General features: G+C 38.5%; 1 long non-coding RNA gene across 1 annotated transcript; it reads left to right on the top strand.

The window, feature by feature from the left end:
* Positions 1–70: 70 nt before the first annotated feature.
* LOC149097455 (uncharacterized) lies at positions 71–11,403 on the top strand. Its single transcript, XR_016204113.1, has 5 exons — positions 71–823; positions 1,061–1,109; positions 9,312–9,370; positions 9,630–9,686; positions 10,811–11,403. It is a non-coding gene; the product is annotated as an uncharacterized LOC149097455 (long non-coding RNA).
* Positions 11,404–21,296: the final 9,893 nt, after the last annotated feature.

The following is a 21,296-nucleotide window of genomic DNA, read 5'->3' as shown; positions in this document are numbered from 1 at the left end:
TGTGGCTTTGATAGCTTAGTTGGGAGAGCATTGCACCAGTATCGAGAGGGTCGTGGGTTTGAATCCTGTTCAAAGCCTGAAAATTTTTTCAGGTGTTTTTCCAGTAGTGTTATAGCTGCATTCGCATCTATCATCATGTCTACTATTTACTATATTTTTATCTAATGCTAGCTTAAGCCTTGTCCTATATCCCTAGTAGGAGCACTAAGGGTACTACATACATGTACCTGTGTGTTCTAACTAGTATTGTCGGATAACGACTATAAATCAAAGGCTCCATCAGGAGTGCTCACCGGAGCCGATATACAAAATATCCGCTCCGCAGGGCTTAGTACGCTGGCTGGGATTCTTAAGCTTTGGCATGGAACTTGCTGGGAAGCCCGCTTCAAAACAATTGCTTGCTTACTGGTTTATACTCGGAAGCTTATCCTAGCTGGAAAATGCGCATTTTTGGCATGAATCTAGCTGGTAAATTTTAATGTGAGGTTTTCCCTGGTAGACTAGCTCCATTAACAGCCGCCACTCTGGAAAATTAGCCCCGGGAAATTAGCATGCACTCATCAACCGAAGGCATTTCGCGCGAAGAATGGACTCAGGGTGCCGCCTAGTGATATGATCACTTAGGATTCGTCTATCCAGGCATGCGCTGCGTCATATTACACAGCAATTATATGACCCCTGTGTGACAGCTGAGCTGTCGACTTTGAAAGCGTAAACGTTGCTATTGCAGGCGCGGTCACGTCCCAGCCAAAGCTTTTGGCTACAGCGCTCTACAGAGTCGGGAACGGTTTCTTAATAAGAGAGTTGATTTTATTTCAACAAGGTAAGTTTCCTGTACCTTCTCTTGTCTGTTAGCTGTGTAGTTTCAGACCTACTCTACTATTCTGTATTTGCCGTTATTGTTCTGACCAAGTTGGATAACAATTAATTTTATGTGCATTATCCCCGAGCATTATCTTCTTGGTGTGCTTTCCGTTTAGACAACCAGATCTTCTTTGTTGTTTAACACATGTCGAAAATTCTTGATTTACTTATTCAGATGTTGACAATTTTGTTTCAGCAATCGTCAGAATCGTTTCGTGTAACGCAGCTAAAGACCATTTACTGAGGTATCTCAGTCTTGTGAGCTGTTGTATGTCTTTCGTGCAATAGTACCGGAAATAGTATCGTCTTTGACAAATGCTTATGCGCGCCGTCTACTTTAGATGTAACATGTTTACTTGTATAGCTAATAAGCTTATATACACTTAGTATTTAAATTTAAATCAAATTCTAGGCACAAGTATTCTCATCATATCGCGAACATTTCATCGAGTGTGTGCTTACCATACATCGACAGACAGACAGACCAGGACATTTAAGCAAAAGTCGCGGATTGTAGTTGTTTTGTTTTTCGCTATATCGTTTTTGGGCTATTGATACTGTTATATTTATGATACTGCTATATTTATGGAAAATGGAACAGTTCGTTTCGCTCGGAATTTTTAGAATAATGGTAATGTGGCAGAAACTTTAAGAGAACGAAATCTTATTATCTGAACTTATGAGCTGTTGTTTCCTTTGATTTTACACTTCTTCCGAAAAGATATTCCACCGTTCCCTTGGGTGTCCCTGATGTTTTGCTACGAAATTTACGTCTTGAAGTCTCAAGGGTGGAATTCTGTGAGCGACTTTCGTGCTTCATTTCTATGATTTCCAATCAGGTTATTCTTAGTTTAATAGCGCGCGCGAATATACGTATGTATATTTTATTTGTATGAGTTCGGCTTGAACGCGTCCCAAGCAAGGAGACAAACAAGGTTTTATACGTAGCTTAACATTCCGTTGTTTCTACATTCACAAAGCTTGTTTTAAGAAAAAGGTAACTTGGATTTCCAGGGTTACAAACGATGCAATTTTTTGGCGTTTGTATTTTCGTGCAATTTTGACGCAAATACCGAAAGAACGGTATCGCGATGCAAAGCAGCGAAATTTTATCGCGTGTGCCATAGTTTCTTCAGCGGCGCGTGACGCCAGAATAACAGTTCATTTTTTTAGGCTTGCCATAAGTCGACTCTTTCTTGAAGCGGAACAAGTGTAACTGCGAGAAGTCTTCTCGTTCCGCCAACACGCACGAGTTGAAATTTAATTTATTTAACATTGGCGCGAAAATATGGTTGCCCACCGATGACCAGATATGATGACCTTGCCTCGAAAAAACACTCTCTCAGGCCACTCCTTCCTAAATACGAAATAACTGAAGCATGTTTGATTAACATAATACCGGGTTAACTTTCATACTAGTACGAACGAAGGGCGCTAAAAAATGCCCAAATTTTGAATTAGGGTAGGTGCTGTGGTCTTGCAAATGTTTATGAAACATATGGGTCGACTTGAGATGAAGATGAAGTTAAGATGAAGAAAAAAAAATACTTTTAGCCTTCGAAAAGGCTCCCGGCGAGGACAGAAAAAAATTTGGCGAGCGCGAAACAGAATAATTCGGAGAGTGAAGCGATCGGGGCGGGACAGGGTAGCCTGTGGACTTATATATTTGATGTGCCTATCCGCCGTTTGTGTTAAGCTGCAACAAATCAATCAATGAGGTAATTAGACCTGTCAAGAAGCTACATTTTCTGTACTGGCAAACAGATCTAATCGACTTAATCATTCAGCCAGGCCCGGCGTAAGTAACATGTTCACGGAACATTTCAAATTTTGTCCCTCCAGAGCCAATATTTAGAGAGCTTAAAACATATTTTGCAACACCGAAGTGAGCCTAAAGAAATTATTAGCAAATGATAGAGGTGTCGAACTCTGCTAAGCGACATGTAGATAACAGCGGAAAGTTCGGAAACCACGCCCTTGACCACTTGGGAAAAGTTTTCATCTTTGCCGGCTAAAAAACCACAAAAATTTGAAACCGCAACGGGAAAGGAAAACTTTTAGACAGAAACGGAGGGTCGCACTAGTGGGAGATAATTGTCAGTACCAAATTTCAAATTTATTTGCTTGGCAATGTCATCCCAAGCTTTGCGGGCTTGACTGCTATTGATGCGATCGAAATTCTCGGCTCACAGGTTGAATAGCATTTTTTCTTCGTCATCTAACCATCTTACATAAGATCGTTTTCCAGTATCTACGGGTTCAGGATCAGGAGACGATTGGGAAGGCGAAGATGACGACGTTTGTGAAGTGCTTGCTTGCATGGACCTGGTCGGTAGAGCGCTTTCCTGCGCAATGCTCGCATGTGAAGTGCTCGGTTACGTTCCCCTTCCAGTCATATCATTGTAGACGGGAGCATACTGCGGGTATTCCATGCTCTCGCCGTAAAAAGCTTGAAAACCTCGTTTTTCATGTTACGCTGACAAGCGTTCACAATTACCGCTGTGATTCCCATTGTTTGGCTCGACTTTTCGAAAATCTGCCTGCCCCACCCAAACACTACGGCGTCTTTGATGTTTTGCCGATTCGCAAAGTTTTTGCCAAAGCGAAAAACCTGCGGTCGCTCTAGGCAAAGGCCCGCGATGACAGATTTCCACCGCAAAGTAAACAAATTCTGGCAAAGATTTCCCAAGTGCGACCCATACCTATAGCACAGTCAGACGGCTCCACTCTACTTAAAATTCCTCCTCATAACAGAGCATTTTGTTCTTGTTAGGCAGCACAATCAGTATCAAACTTGCTATTAATTGCCCTTAAAATAAAGACGTTTTGATCGTAATATCAGTCTCAATGCGTTTACGTAATTTCAATGTGATGTTCTATAAAAAAGGCTTTACAGAAAAAGAGACTCTAGCTTTCCATATTTTGCGACTCCGTTTGAACTGGCCTCTTTGGAGCATTCTTTGTTTCTGTAGGGAATCATGAAATGATGCCGCCTCGAACAATCGCGGTGTTGAAGGAAACATGAGAGGCACACCATTGGCTACCGAGCTCACAGCTCACAGCAAGAGGAAAAGGGTTTGCAAAAATTAATGAGCTAGTTACTTCTAACCATATCTTTGTTAACTAATAGAGAAAAAAACGTTAGAGAAAAAACGTTTGTGAACTATTTAGTGGTTGTTTAATGCTTAAAGACCACATGCTGAATGGTATACAGGAAGTGAGTTAACCGCTTTCTCACTAACCGAAAGTGTCCCGTGACAGAGCCTCCCAACAAAAATGAAGTTACCTCTTTAACGGCTCATCGTAAGCTAATTTTAAGTGATCTCGTTGGAGGCTCCAACACATGGAAGGTTGTGCCGCGAAAGTATTTGTTATCTCTGAAGGGAGGTTTGGAAACACCAAAAGATTATTTTACTTGTAGACGACTGCTGGTAATTTTCCCAAATTATCCCAGAATCCTGATGTCTTTTCGAGAAATTCGGAGGCATTTGAACAAGTGTTTGATCTCAAAAGACTTTCCTAAACTGGCGAAAACACGTCAGCTAATTAGGAGAAAAGTGTTGTCTGCCAAAATACAATAAAGTAAGCTTAATGGAGATAAATTTTGCTTGAAACATGTAAACCTAACTTAATGTTTAGAGAAGTGTTTGCGATTTCGCAAGGGAGTCCAAACTTCTTCTGAACAACTTAACTTAATTTAGAGAAGTGATGGTGATCTCACAAGGGATTCCAAAACTTCGTAACATCTTAACTTAATTTAGAAAAGTGTTTGTGATCTCGCAAGGGATTCCAAAACGTCTTCTGAACACCTTACCTTAATTTAGAGAAGTGTTTGTGATCTCGCTAGGGATTCCAAACCTTCGTAACATCTTTACATATTTTAGAAAAGTGTTTGTGATCTCGCAAGGGATTCCAAAACCTCTTCTAAACATCTTAACTCACTTTAGAGAAGTGTTTGTGATCTCACAAGGGATTCCAAAACTTCGTAACATCTTAACCTACTCTAGAAAAGTGTTTGTGATCTTGCAATGAATTCCAAAACTTCTTCTAAACATCTTAACTTATTTTAGAGAAGTGTTTGTGATCTCGCAAGGGATTCCAAAACTTCTTCCAAACATCTTAACTTACTTTAGAGAAGTGTTTGTGATCTCACAAGGGATTCCAAAACTTCGTAACATCTTAACTTACTTTAGAAAAGTGTTTGTGATCTCGCAAGGGATTCCAAAACTTCTTCTAAACATCTTAACTTATTTTAGAGAAGTGTTTGTGATCTCGCAAGGGATTCCAAACCTTCGTAACATCTTAACTTACTTTAGAAAAGTGTTTGTGATCTCGCAAGGGATTCCAAAACTTCTTCTAAACATCTTAACTTATTTTAGAGAAGTGTTTGTGATCTCGCAAGGGATTCCAAACCTTCGTAACATCTTAACTTACTTTAGAAAAGTGTTTGTGATCTCGCAAGGGATTCCAAAACTTCTTCTAAACATCTTAACTTATTTTAGAGAAGTGTTTGTGATCTCACAAGGGATTCCAAAACTTCGTAACATCTTTACTTACTTTAGAAAAGTGTTTGTGATCTCGCAAGAGATTCCAAAACTTCTTCTAAACATCTTAACTTATTTTAGAGAAGTGTTTGTGATCTCGCAAGGGATTCCAAAACTTCGTAACATCTTAACTTACTTTAGAAAAGTGTTTGTGATCTCGCAAGGGATTCCAAAACTTCCTAACATCTTAACTTATTTTAGAGAAGTGTTTGTGATCTCGCAAGGGATTCCAAAACTTCTTCTAAACATCTTAACTTATTTTAGAGAAGTGTTTGTGATCTCGCAAGGGATTCCAAAACTTCGTAACATCTTAACTTACTTTAGAAAAGTGTTTGTGATCTCGCAAGAGATTCCAAAACTTCTTCTAAACATCTTAACTTATTTTAGAGAAGTGTTTGTGATCTCGCAAGGGATTCCAAACCTTCGTAACATCTTAACTTACTTTAGAAAAGTGTTTGTGATCTCGCAAGGGATTCCAAAACTTCTTCTAAACATCTTAACTTATTTTAGAGAAGTGTTTGTGATCTCGCAAGGGATTCCAAACCTTCGTAACATCTTAACTTACTTTAGAAAAGTGTTTGTGATCTCACAAGGGATTCCAAAACTTCTTCTAAACATCTTAACTTATTTTAGAGAAGTGTTTGTGATCTCGCAAGGGATTCCAAACCTTCGTAACATCTTAACTTACTTTAGAAAAGTGTTTGTGATCTCGCAAGGGATTCCAAAACTTCTTCTAAACATCTTAACTTATTTTAGAGAAGTGTTTGTGATCTCGCAAGGGATTCCAAACCTTCGTAACATCTTAACTTACTTTAGAAAAGTGTTTGTGATCTCGCAAGGGATTCCAAAACTTCTTCTAAACATCTTAACTTATTTTAGAGAAGTGTTGGTGATCTCGCAAGGGATTCCAAAACGTCTTCTGAACACCTTACCTTAATTTAGAGAAGTGTTTGTGATCTCGCTAGGGATTCCAAACCTTCGTAACATCTTTACATATTTTAGAAAAGTGTTTGTGATCTCGCAAGGGATTCCAAAACCTCTTCTAAACATCTTAACTCACTTTAGAGAAGTGTTTGTGATCTCACAAGGGATTCCAAAACTTCGTAACATCTTAACCTACTCTAGAAAAGTGTTTGTGATCTTGCAATGAATTCCAAAACTTCTTCTAAACATCTTAACTTATTTTAGAGAAGTGTTTGTGATCTCGCAAGGGATTCCAAAACTTCTTCCAAACATCTTAACTTACTTTAGAGAAGTGTTTGTGATCTCACAAGGGATTCCAAAACTTCGTAACATCTTAACTTACTTTAGAAAAGTGTTTGTGATCTCGCAAGGGATTCCAAAACTTCTTCTAAACATCTTAACTTATTTTAGAGAAGTGTTTGTGATCTCGCAAGGGATTCCAAACCTTCGTAACATCTTAACTTACTTTAGAAAAGTGTTTGTGATCTCGCAAGGGATTCCAAAACTTCTTCTAAACATCTTAACTTATTTTAGAGAAGTGTTTGTGATCTCGCAAGGGATTCCAAACCTTCGTAACATCTTAACTTACTTTAGAAAAGTGTTTGTGATCTCGCAAGGGATTCCAAAACTTCTTCTAAACATCTTAACTTATTTTAGAGAAGTGTTTGTGATCTCACAAGGGATTCCAAAACTTCGTAACATCTTTACTTACTTTAGAAAAGTGTTTGTGATCTCGCAAGAGATTCCAAAACTTCTTCTAAACATCTTAACTTATTTTAGAGAAGTGTTTGTGATCTCGCAAGGGATTCCAAAACTTCGTAACATCTTAACTTACTTTAGAAAAGTGTTTGTGATCTCGCAAGGGATTCCAAAACTTCCTAACATCTTAACTTATTTTAGAGAAGTGTTTGTGATCTCGCAAGGGATTCCAAAACTTCTTCTAAACATCTTAACTTATTTTAGAGAAGTGTTTGTGATCTCGCAAGGGATTCCAAAACTTCGTAACATCTTAACTTACTTTAGAAAAGTGTTTGTGATCTCGCAAGAGATTCCAAAACTTCTTCTAAACATCTTAACTTATTTTAGAGAAGTGTTTGTGATCTCGCAAGGGATTCCAAACCTTCGTAACATCTTAACTTACTTTAGAAAAGTGTTTGTGATCTCGCAAGGGATTCCAAAACTTCTTCTAAACATCTTAACTTATTTTAGAGAAGTGTTTGTGATCTCGCAAGGGATTCCAAACCTTCGTAACATCTTAACTTACTTTAGAAAAGTGTTTGTGATCTCACAAGGGATTCCAAAACTTCTTCTAAACATCTTAACTTATTTTAGAGAAGTGTTTGTGATCTCGCAAGGGATTCCAAACCTTCGTAACATCTTAACTTACTTTAGAAAAGTGTTTGTGATCTCGCAAGGGATTCCAAAACTTCTTCTAAACATCTTAACTTATTTTAGAGAAGTGTTTGTGATCTCGCAAGGGATTCCAAACCTTCGTAACATCTTAACTTACTTTAGAAAAGTGTTTGTGATCTCGCAAGGGATTCCAAAACTTCTTCTAAACATCTTAACTTATTTTAGAGAAGTGTTGGTGATCTCACAAGGGATTCCAAAACTTCGTAACATCTTTACTTACTTTAGAAAAGTGTTTGTGATCTCGCAAGAGATTCCAAAACTTCTTCTAAACATCTTAACTTATTTTAGAGAAGTGTTTGTGATCTCGCAAGGGATTCCAAAACTTCGTAACATCTTAACTTACTTTAGAAAAGTGTTTGTGATCTCGCAAGAGATTCCAAAACTTCTTCTAAACATCTTAACTTATTTTAGAGAAGTGTTTGTGATCTCGCAAGGGATTCCAAACCTTCGTAACATCTTAACTTACTTTAGAAAAGTGTTTGTGATCTCGCAAGGGATTCCAAAACTTCTTCTAAACATCTTAACTTATTTTAGAGAAGTGTTTGTGATCTCGCAAGGGATTCCAAACCTTCGTAACATCTTAACTTACTTTAGAAAAGTGTTTGTGATCTCACAAGGGATTCCAAAACTTCTTCTAAACATCTTAACTTATTTTAGAGAAGTGTTTGTGATCTCGCAAGGGATTCCAAACCTTCGTAACATCTTAACTTACTTTAGAAAAGTGTTTGTGATCTCGCAAGGGATTCCAAAACTTCTTCTAAACATCTTAACTTATTTTAGAGAAGTGTTTGTGATCTCGCAAGGGATTCCAAACCTTCGTAACATCTTAACTTACTTTAGAAAAGTGTTTGTGATCTCGCAAGGGATTCCAAAACTTCTTCTAAACATCTTAACTTATTTTAGAGAAGTGTTTGTGATCTCACAAGGGATTCCAAAACTTCGTAACATCTTTACTTACTTTAGAAAAGTGTTTGTGATCTCGCAAGAGATTCCAAAACTTCTTCTAAACATCTTAACTTATTTTAGAGAAGTGTTTGTGATCTCGCAAGGGATTCCAAAACTTCGTAACATCTTAACTTACTTTAGAAAAGTGTTTGTGATCTCGCAAGGGATTCCAAAACTTCCTAACATCTTAACTTATTTTAGAGAAGTGTTTGTGATCTCGCAAGGGATTCCAAAACTCCTACAGTTTATTTAACTAGATGAATGCTGTAACAAGGTTTTCGAAAACTGCAGAAAAAAAAAAAGAAATTCACTACCTATACTAAGAGAAATACTTCAAAACTCTCTTTGGTTCTCCTGAAGGTTCCTTGAACATCGTAGTTTGTTATTCAACTGTATGAGTGTTTTTTAATTTATGAAAGTTTCCTAATCATTGAAGGGTTTACAAAGATTTTACTTAGAAGAAGTGCAGTTACATATAGGTTATTTTAAACAATTATACCCATTTACGTGAAGTGTTATTATTTACGACTGTTCTTCGTGATTGTATTTTATTGTGTTCACATGATGTAAGTTTCTCCGCAGGTTCTAGAGTGGAACGTGGAGTACTTTGTTGGTGTTTTGCTGAACAAATTGCATTTCAGGTATGATATAGGCTTTCCTGCAATTTGAAAAGGGAAAAGAAGGGACTCGCGTCCATATAGAGGTGTTTTTTTAACAGTTAGACACGAGTTTTTTTATGAAGGAAAGAGTGGTTTTTTTTTTAGTTTTATTAGGCAATTTCAAAGATAAAGGTACAAAACTGTCAATTTTTCCTTTTGAAGGTCAAAAAAGTCAATACCATTTTTCAAGATAAAGATCAACGCGCGCATGCTAAATTTTGTTCCTTTCCTTTTTACACAGGTTGAAAGAGAGAGTTGACTGTGAGACCATTTTGCGTCAACAATTCAGGTAATTCAGGTAGGTAATTCACCTCATATAATAACGTTAAGGACCGCAAAAAGATTCTAAGGAAAGCTCTTTTTAACAGCTCAGTTTCACGAAAATAAGTAGACATATGGTCAGCTGCATATTACTAATTTCTGGTAGAAATGCTAGCGTCGGACGTGGTGATGGTTGTTGAGCATCTGACATAAGCAGTTAGAAGAAGTGTTATGCAAATGGAAACTGGAATTATGCAGTTTACAGGCTTCGAGGTCAAGATAGTGCCTTCCTGGCAAACGTTTTGTTTAGTAAAGCATATTAAATAATTAGTAGCGTTAAAATCAGATATAATTAATCAGTAACAAGATTCAGTTTTCTGTCAGAAACTCGAAAGCCTCCAGTAGAAAATATCCAATGCAAAAATAGCAGCCTAAATGTATGTCGCCCAGAAGAAACACTTCCCTAAAGGAATTAAAACTATTTACCTTGAAGATTAGGACAAAATAAATCACTGTGTCGAGTTTTAAGGCTATCTTCTTCTCTAATTGGAGATCACAATTACATATACGTTATCAAAAAAGTGAAAACGAGGCTATGTAGGCCAGAGTCGTTTTATTCCCTTATAATCCGTTAAATAAGTCTCTACTTTGTAACCTTTAAACCAAAAAACGCCAAAGCGTTTTTAGTATTTTGTTCCATTTGGTTTTTTAGTGTGATCACGTTATAAGAAACGTGACCAGACAACAGAAGGCATTGGTAGCCATTTTTGCATATGGTCAGTTAGAAAAATAGATCGTTAGATGATGTTGTAGCTTCCTAGAGGGACGCTGTTTGGGCAAGAATGCACTTTCTTTAGTGCATCTGCTAACGAGGATTAGGATGTTTTGGATTATAGATTCTGGGTACGATTTCTCACAATTGCCGCCAACACTTGACTCGGAGCTACAGTTGGGATTATAAGAAGATATATGGTCTTTCACATATTCACTTGTAGTTGGGACTATGGTTGAAGGGGCAGGTGCACCAGAGCAGTTTTGTTTTCTCACAATTCTTTCAAAATTTGCAAACGAATGAACTATTAATATTGCTCTGGCCCGAGAATGAAAACTAGTTCAAAATGTCTGCTGGTTTTTCTCAATGTTGAGTTTTTGTATTTGTAGCTAGCAAGGGGTTATTAATACAGTCTGGATTATAGATTCTGAGGAACAGGTACGATTTCTCATAAGTGCCACCAATACTTAAAGATATACTCGGGGCTGTCAAAAAGTTATGTCGTTAAGTTTGAAGGGGGCAGGTACACCAGAGCAGTTTAAAAACTGGAATGTGTGAGCTCGAGGTTCATTTCCAGCCCTTGTTCCTCCCATTATGGACTGAGAGGAAAAATTCAATTACAATTTGTAAATTAGTAGAGCTAACTCTAGGTATTGAACAGATCCGAGCATGAAATCCACTATAGTACATTTGAAATTATCTGCCAGTTTCAGAAGGTAACTAAGGCAGTCTGAACCTGGGTCCGTTGCGGTATTGGTTTCCTAAAAACGCTGACAACCCTAAACAGCAGTGGCAGTTAAGCAATTAGTTTATCGTAAGTTTTCATTTTCTAGGTATTGCTCATTTTATGGCAAAATAAATGGTTTCTATAGATTTTTTTACAACAAACATTTAATTCTATTGGATTTTACTCTTTTTTTATGCATGCTACATCTCCATTGAAGCCTGTATACATTTGGAAGAAAAAATGCAATCTACTTTGTATTTTTCATTAACAGCTGAATGGAGCAATGAGTTCTTGTAGTCTTTGTGGCCTTGGACACAGTTCAATTATGATACATTCAGCGACAATTGTTTTGCGGAAGGCTATAAATTACCGCTAGATGAATTATTGCATGGATGGAGAACTGTCCTAATCTTACTGCCATTCAATGATAATTGTAGTGTTTCCTTTTTGAGGTAAGTAAAATTTTTTGTTTTTTCATGTTCACTAGTTAATTTAGTCATAATTGATTAAGTAATTATAATTAATTAATTGATTAATTATAACTGAGTCAAATTAATTAATTGATTAATTAATTAGATTCAACGGAATTTTAATTTAATTAACTCAATTAATTAAATTAAAATTGAATTTAAAAAGTTATTTATACTCTTCCTGGCTGGCGCAAAAAGTAATGTAAAAATTGCTGGGAAAACCAGCGTTTCTTAAGTTGTGCTGGCTGGGAAAAAGCATCCCCCAAACGGTTCCTGGCTGGCAACTTCATTTAGTTATCTTCTACTAGCTGGCAGTGCGGAGCGGATATTATTTTCCCGCGGTTGTTAATTATTAACTATTTATCTCTTATTGGATGTCAATTAATACTTTCGAGCAACAACAAGTCAATTTTAAAATTTTTCCCGTTGAGCACTCCTGAAAACGTTATTTATTCTGTAAGGCATTTCTTCGAGCGCAGCACAACTGAGGCTTCAGTTGTCGCGCGTTGTTGATACACTCAGAAACAATACTATAGAAGGTGAAATTATCTTCAGTAAATGTCTTCCTGCGCGTTAGCCCCAGCGAAGAAAAAATAGACCACAAGAAGAAAGAAAGCTGATTCTTTTGGCAGGGTTGGGATTCAAACGCACAAGGGACTGAGCTACAAAGCCAGACAAGCGCTAATCTTAATTAATGTGGCAATTCGTGGCAAGGGCAAGATTGTACTGCAATACAATTGAAATTACTAGAGTCAATTCGCTGATTTCTAGCTTGTAACTAAGCCCGTTAGCCCATAGAAGTCATAGCCTAACGGATGGTTAGGTTGGAAACTCTCTCACTGAAAGAGGATTTCTAAAGAAAATTCTTACCTTTGTTGTGAAAATCTTTTGGCTGACCGAGTCACAACTCACACTGAATTTCTCTTGTTGTAGAGTGGTGGTTGGCTCAACCTAACGGGACAGATAGTATCAAACTTTTCAGTCGCAATTTTGAATTAGTTGCAACGGCTTGATTTGTTGTTTCAACAGCACGTGAAAAGTCACAGGTTGAGCAACTATTTACAAACAGCCAAACAGCTGTGCTCATATAAAAGCCCAAATATATGTACAACAGATTACTAATAAAGCAAACTCTACCAATCTTCATAACTGTCGTAAAACAACTACCAACAGACCTTCAGCGATCCTTATCACACAACGTAATCTTTTTTTTTTCCAAACACCCAATTTTTTTAAGATTTGTCAGCAGACTCACAATACTCGTAGAAATACAGTCGACTCCCGATAACTCCTGTGGGTGGTGCGGTGGCCTCATGGTTAGTGCGCTCGTCTCCGGATCGAGCGGTCCGGGTTCGAGCCCTGGCCGGGGACATTGTGTTGTGTTCTTGGGCAAGACACTTTACTCTCACAGTGCCCCTCTCCACCCAGGTATATAAATGGTTACTGGCGAACTTAATGCTGGGGGTAACCCTGCGATGGACTAGCATCCCATCCAGGGGGGAGTAGAAATACTCCTAGTCGCTTCATGCTATGGAAACCGGGATAAGCTCCGGCCTGATGGGCCACTTGGCTCGCATGCAGACTTTACCCGATAACTCGAGCCCTCGCTAACTCGAACCTCGCGCTAACTCGAAACCAAAATCGATTTTCCCTGGATTTCCGTCATATATTTACTGTAATTTTACCCTAGGTAACTCGAACCCTCTATAACTCGAACCTCCCGCTAACTCGAAACCAAAATCGATTTTCCCTGGATTTCCGTCATATATTTACTGTAATTTTACCCCAGGTAACTCGAACCCTCGATAGCTCGAACCTCCCGCTAACTCGAAGCAATTTTCGTTTCCCTTCAGGTGACTTTCTTTATAATTTTACCCTCGATAACTCGAACCATGTCTGTCAATACGTGACAAGCCAAAACAGACAGTGAACCGTAGTCCAAAACGTTAAATTTATTTTGAAGCAGCTGTGTGGTTTATACGAAATTAAGAAATGTATTGTTCCACTTAAACTTGATGCATGAACTTTGAAAATGTAAAACCCAGAAGCCCGACATTGTTCTCTTTAAAAAACCTGTACAGTTCACAGTTCTTGGACTTCTCCCTGCTGCTTTTTCACATTACGTTACGTTCCGATTTATACAGTAATTTAAAGATATATTGTTTTATTTTCACTCGACTTCTCTATTCTGTAATTAAATCTGATTAAAATGTACACTGCATGAAAAAAAAAAAAAAAAAAAAAAATTGAACGCCTTATTTCCAGTCATTTGTTCCCAACTGCGGATTAGCTTTTACCTGGGAACGAGCGAGCGATGGTTGCCAAGTAACGAATGTTGCCGGTCGTGGCAAAACCGCGAAACGTTCAATGCCGGACGGGAACAAAGAATGTTTCTGCAGAGTAGCAGAAACATTTTGTTTTTGAAAACAAAAATTGACGCTGGAAACAATGTTTACAGAAACTTACACGACATGCTTATTTGACAGTCAAATCTTGTTTTGTAAAAGAGCAGGAAGTGTTGGCGTCAATACTGTAAATCACTACCTCAGAAGGCTGTGGCTGGTTTCCATAGCAACCATTTTGAGTAAAACTTTCAAAATGTAATTTCTCTTCTTGAGTGCAACAGCACGCAATTGATCTTTCTTCACCATATTTAAACAAACTTTTTCGTCCATTTTAGGGTACCATACCACTTTAAAGAGCCATGCCAGCCAGGAATTGTTTCAGCGCGATCGCGGTCCTGTTTAGGAACAGAAAATAGAACGGCCGAACACCATGATCTTGCAATCGACCGGAAAAACAAAAACGAAACGGCACCGTCAATTGGCACCTCAATTTTACTGGGTAAGAATACAATGACCTTTAGGCCAGCACGCCTGTCGTAATCTTTACTGAGCCGTTCAAACGGAAAGGCAAGCTCTTTGCAAGAAAGGCAAGCTCTTTTAGTTTCAAGACTCTAAAACTCAAAAATAACCCCTGCGTTATTCAGAGTCAAACCTATGTACGTAAAAATCAACGTCGCCACAGCTCCATAGCAGCCTGTCTAAGTCCAAAACGACCGCTCTTTTACCAGGCAAGAATACAATAACCTAGACAAACAAGCTCGTCGAAATCTTTACCGATCCGCTCTAACTGAAAGGTTGTTTAATTTCAAGACCGTAGTACTCAGTAACAGCTTTCGTTATCCACAGACCGAATGAAAGACCAGTACTGCCTGTTAAACTACTCGGGCCCCAACCAGAAAATCACCAAAATTTTATTAATCTGCGGCAAGAAAAACAAACAATTTTAAATTGTTTGTTTTTGATACGCTGGTTCTGACCAAGCCACCGCGGCTGCAACCGGCGCAGCGCAGATTGGTGAGGGCGAGTTGAATTTTACTCGAGAATTTCTTCGCGCAAATAAATTTTATTTCAGTTCTCGCGGAAGTAAAATATGACGTCTCATCTAGGCTGAGAGCGGCGGAAATCGAGGCTACTGAGTTTCGACTACATACTGCAGCCAGGCGAGGAAGTCGCCTGGTTACGCCTCACCTCACCTCACCTCACCGCTGTAATTGGTTGGTTTTTAACAGCTGTAATTAGCGCATTTGGATCCTCTCTGTTTCGGTGAGTTGTTTCTTCCTTCTATGAATTAAGAAGAACCTAATGGTTGGAGGGAAATGGCGCTTGTACAAGAACAAAAGTTCTCATTTCTTTTATCCCATGAAATTAGCTCATTCGCTACGACTTCCACTCGCGAAAAACGCCTGTTCCTCCTTCTTTTCTCCGTCTAGCTAATATGGGGCGGGGGGGGGGGACAGGGGGGCGGGAGCCCGGGAGAATAGGGGGCGGGAGGGGTACGGGAGGCGGGAGAGGAAAGGGCGGGAAGCGGGAGTTCTAAGAGGGCGGGAAGCGGGAGAGAAATGCGAAACGCTAATTTTTTTAATTCAACAATGCCTTAGAATACTTTCAAAAACAAGAACCCAAAATACATTTGACTTGCATTAAACGTCTTCTCAGTCACTTCTGAGACTTCTGAGCAAAAAAGCAAACGAAAATTTGCGCTTGGGCTGAAAAACAGGCTTACGTCCGGTGAAATAGTAAAGCCGTTTACAGTGGTTACGTCATAAGTCACGAAATATCAAGCGGCATGAGTGCACGTGTCGCGTAAGCTGTCAAATTGCAAAAAGGTGAGACTACCTACTTCCATGATTTAATTGTCTGATCCCAATAAACGCCGGACTGGTTACTGGAAATGCGTATACTTTATCAGAACACGAGACAACTTAGAATTAACTTTTGAGACTGTCGTCACTGAAAACGGATTTCAGAAACAGATCTGAAGAGCCGATGGAAATGGACTGAAATGGTGAAACTCAAAGAAGATAAACAAGTAGGTCAAAACTTCATTGAATATAAACATATGGCAGTGGTAATCTTGTTAAATTATTTAAAAACAAAGGAAATGCTTAAGAATTGCGAAGCTAAATGACTAGGATGTGTTTTGACTGCCAATTTACAGGGAACGGGAGCAGCACGCAAAAGGGCGGGAGGCGGGAGATATAGGTACGGGAAGCGGGAGAGCAGGGTACGGGAGGCGGGAGGTTCTCACCCGCCTGTCCCTCCCCCCCCCCCCACCCCCCCCCCCCCACCCCCACTAATATGGTCACTTCTCGAAGGGCGACTGATTTGCACTTCGCTAGGAGGAATAATTTCTTGGTTTGTTTATCTTTTGTGATAGGTTTACAGGGACTGGCAACATTTTTTTTTATCAGCGGTTCATTACAATTGAAATGAATTACTGAACATTTCTGTTAAAAACAAAACAAAACACGAGTGGTTTGCCTCTTGCCAGTTGTGTTTTCAATCGTGTTACGATTCATTAAATTATTTGCTCTCGATATCTAATTGCTCGATCCCACTTTACATGTCTTTTTCGTTTGTACACAAACCGAGGGCAAACAAAGGATATTTCTTTATTTTCTTTCTTTATTTAGATAGTATCTGAAATAAATTGTTTTGCCATTAAATGAAATTTGTCCAAAAAAACAAACAACAAAAAACTGAGATGACATTGGGCTTTTAATCGTCACAATGTTTTCGCATATAAAACCTAGACTAGAAATCTCAAAGAACAAGAGTTACCCTATCAATAATATCAATCACCCAAAACAAGAAAAGGCAAGGATCGATTTCTTTGGCCATAACAAAGATCGAGTTCTCAGCATATTTACCAAACTCGATACTTTTTAACCACTGCTACTATTTTACTAAACCTACATATTTACCAAAGAGCGTTAGGTAGTTTGTTCAAAAACGGTACACAAAATTTGCTGGGCGTAATCATTCCGAAAGGCGCAGGCAGTTCCGAAGTTAAATTCTAGCTTACTATTGTGTGATCTCGGCGTACCTTTCCTATATTTTGCTCTCAGAAAAAATATTGTGCTTTGTTTTTTTATAGGCATGCGTCAAGGGTTTTGTCCATAAAATAACCCATAAAAAATATCTACTAGTAATTGTTCGCGTAACATACGAAGGTAAAGTTAAACAACCTCCTAAGGATCGCGAGGAAAAGATCTGTATGACCAAATATTAGACATATTAGTTACAGTGGGAGTCACAGTTTTTTTTGGCCGAATTATGTCTTTGCTTGCGTTGTCGTCCGTTTGCAGTGCATAAGCCAACGGTTTTGAAACTGGTTTTAAAATACAAGCGACACACGAAGGTACATGTTTTCGGGCGCAAACAAGTGGACAACCGCGAGATTGCAGTACGTGACCCGTATTTGTGCAGCCGCCGCTTTAATTAAATTTTAGCGGGAAAATTGTCAAATACTTCTTCGTAACTGTGGCTCATGTTGCGTTGTTCAATGATGTACTATCCTCATTATCGTAAGTTGTCATTTCGCAAAAACTTGGTTGAGGAAATCTAGTTTGTCCTCTATTTTCTAAGATGCGATCATACCTTGCCTCCCCGATGATCACAGCTTGAAGGCAGGTTATTTATTTTAGTATTAAAACAGCTCGAAACCGGCCCTATGTCTACCTGAGAAATAACAATACCTAAACATTTGTTGCCCGGGGTAACAATCTCTTTAATCACAGCATTAAGAATTTTTAAAGAACGACACTGTTACTGTTACTTCGAATGTTAATTTAATTATGACAAACGCAGAATATCAGGAAAGAAAGAACTGTTATCAGGATATAGATGTAAGCGCCTTTTGAAGATCGTGTCGGCTTTTGAATTCTTACAAAGCAATGGTCATTACCAAGGCTATGAAAGAGTGTTTGGCTTATCCACTGCGGGAGCAAAGGTCGAACTGTCAACAACTAATAGAAACCCCAAAAAGTTTAATAAGTAGAGCACATTTCACCATTTGAATGCAGCCAAACAATAACGAGAAATGTCATCAAAAAACCAATGGAAAGACGACAATTTTGGCCATCCGCACCCACAACTGGTTTTAATCGCCGTTTTCACTGTAATTTAGACAGTCTGTTTTCCAGAGTAAAACTTGTAGGATACGCTAAGAACTTTCCCGTTTCAAATTTTCTCCTTCAACTAAAATTGAAACTACAATCGAAAAACTGACTGCTTATTTGCATGTATTCCTTTTCTGCAGATTTTCAAACAGTACAGTGCCCATTTTCTTCACGAATATCACGGGTAGGTAGAAAGATAAAGGATTGCAATGTTACTGCGTTATTGACACCGCCGTTCACGAACTAAGTTTTAAACTCTCTATTCATGGCGAACTTGGCATGTTGCAGGCTTTTTACTAATTTTTTCTGAGTACAAGGCACATGTTTTCACAAGGAAATGCTTTTTTTTTTAAATGAGCAATTACCGGGAGAGTGCATGCAGTTTCGGTGATAAATAGGTTGTCTGAGTTTAGCCAGGTTTTCTTTGCCTTGATATGTCACGGCGCTTTAACTTCTCCTCCTCGGAGTCTTGGGTTCCCGAAGCGTTCGGAACTGAGAAGATCGAGTCATCTCTTGGCAACTCCTAATAATTACAAAGAGACCTATACGTATCACTTTCTGAATGTTTTTCTCGCATGCTATAATGTCCAATTGTGCAGTGGTTATCAACTCTAACATGAGGCTCTTTCCTACAATTTTAGTTTGAAATTCAAAACATTCTCATTAGCAAATGAAACAGCATTTTCTGGTTAAATGTACAGAACTAGAAACGGTTTCTCATATTTCCTAAAAAGAAGACAGCCTCCAGGCCATTCACAATTTTCGAAAATGAGTTTCGTCCTCAAAATTTTTGGTCAGATAGAAAGCCGTTGAGGACACGCTTTTTCGGGAAACGCAGGAAGTATTTAAGTCTCAAAGTCGTTGAGCCTCACCTTGTGATTTGCAAAACTGATGAAACGCTCTTAAATGGTTATTAAACATTACAGAGTTACATTCTTGTGACGAAATGTCTTTTCCTACAAAGTGATTCGCTTATTTGGCGAATATTTGTCAGTATAGACTATTATAACACCAAGCGCTTCCAATTCTCGAGGAATTTTCAAAGAATCACGCAGAAAGTAAAAATATGTTTCTGGAAACATGTTTCCTCGCTTTTAAAGAGCTATGACAGCTAGGAATTGTTTCAGCAAGATCGCGGTCCTGTTCAGGAAAAGAGAACGACCGAACACCATGATCTTGCACTAGACTGAAAAAACAAAAACGAAACGGCAACGTCAATTTTACTGTGTAGGAATACAATGACCTGGACCAACGCTTATCGTAATCTTTACTGAGCCGTTCAAACGCAAAGGCAAGCTTTTTGCAATTTAGTTTCAAGACTCTAGAACTCAAAAATAACCCCTGGGTTATTCAGAGACAAACCTATGCACGTAAAAGTAAACGTCGCCACAGCTCCATATCAGCCCGTCTAAGTCCAAAACGAACGCTATTTTACTGAGCAAGAATACAATAACCTAGACAAACAAGCTCGTCGAAATCTTTATCCATCCGCTCTAATTGAAAGGCTGTTTAATTTCAAGACCGTAGAACTCAGTAACAGCTTTCGTTACCCACAGACCGAAAAAAGAACCAGTACTATCTGTTAAACTACTCTGGCCCCAACCAGGAAATGAAAAAAATTTGACTGACCTGCTGCAAGAAAAACAAACAATTTACATACGCTGGTTCTGACTAAGCCACCGCGGCTGCAACCGGCGCAGCGGGGATTGGTTAGAACGAGTTGAATTTCACTCGAGAATTTCCTCGCGGAAATAAATTTTATTTCAGTCCTCGCGGAAACAAAATATGACGTCTCATCTAGGTTGAGAGCGGCGCCGAGGCTTTTGAGTTTCGACTAAGTCGCCTGGTTACGCCTCACCTGGAGCTCAATGCTTCGCTGTGATTGGTTGGTTTTTAACAGTGTTGATTGGCGCATTTAGATCCTCTCTGGTTTGGTGAGTTGTTTCTTCCTTCTATGAATTAAGATGACCCTAGTAGTTGGAGGGAAATGGCGCTTGTACAAGAAGAAAAGCTCTCATTTCTTTTATCCCATGAAATTAGCTCATTCCCTACGACTTCCACTCGCGAAAAACGTCTGTTCCTCCTTCTCTTCTCCGTCTAGCTAATATGGTCACTTCTCGAAGGGCGGCTGATTTGCACTTCGTTAGCAGGAATAATTTCTTGGTTTATTTATCTTTTGTGATAGGTTTACAGGCTGGGACTGGCAACATTTTTTTTTATCAACAGTTCATTACAATTGAAATGAATTACTGAGCATTTCTGTTAAAAACAAAACATTAAAAACAAAACAAAACACGAGTACAGTGGTTTGCCTCTTGCCAGTTGCGGCTTTTAATCGTGTTGCGATTCATTAAATTATTTACTTCCAATATCTAATTGCTTGGCCCTACTTTACATGTCTTTGTCGTTTGTACACAAAACGAGGGCAAACAACGGATATTTCTTTATTTTCTTTCTTTATTTCGATAATAATATTATTATTATATCTCAGTGAAATAAATTATTTTGCCATTAAATGAAATTTGTCAAAAATAAAACAAAATAAAAACTGAGATGACATTGGGGATTTAATTGTCACCATGACTGGCTGAGAAATTACAATAACCCAATCTCACTAAACAAACCGTTAACAAATTATTAAGAGCGACACTGACTAACGTAGGATATTGCGAAAGAACGCACTGATAGAACGAAATCAATACAAACACATTTTAGAGATCTTGACGGGTTTACATTTCTGCGGTAAACCAGTTGCCATTGTGAAGGCTGTGAAAGAATTTTCGCTTATAAAACCTAGACTAAACATCTTGAAGAACAAGTGCTATCCTTTGAATGCTGTCAATCATGAAAACAAAGAAAACGTAAAGATCGATTTCTTTTGCTATAACAAAGATCGAGTTCTCAGCATATTTCCCAAACTCGATACTTTTTAACCACTGCTACTATTTTACTAAACCTACATGTTTGCAAAAGAGCGTCAAGTAGTTTGTTTAAAAAACGGTACACAATTTGATGGGCGTAATCATTCCGAAAGGCGCAGGCAGTTCCGAAGTTAAATTCTAGCTTACTATTGTGTGATCTCGGCGTACCTTTCCTATATTTTGCTCTCAGAAAAAATATTGTGCTTTGTTTTTTTATAGGCATGCGTCAAGGGTTTTGTCCATAAAATAACCCACAAAAAATATCTACTAGTAATTGTTCGCGTAACATAA

This window comes from Orbicella faveolata, unplaced genomic scaffold (genome assembly GCF_042242905.1).
Source record: "Orbicella faveolata isolate gen_17 unplaced genomic scaffold, um_ofav_v1 contig_47, whole genome shotgun sequence".
Classification (NCBI taxonomy): domain Eukaryota; kingdom Metazoa; phylum Cnidaria; class Anthozoa; order Scleractinia; family Merulinidae; genus Orbicella; species Orbicella faveolata.
The sequence above is the reverse complement of the archived record's forward strand: the minus strand, read 5'-3'. Positions and strand labels throughout refer to the sequence as shown.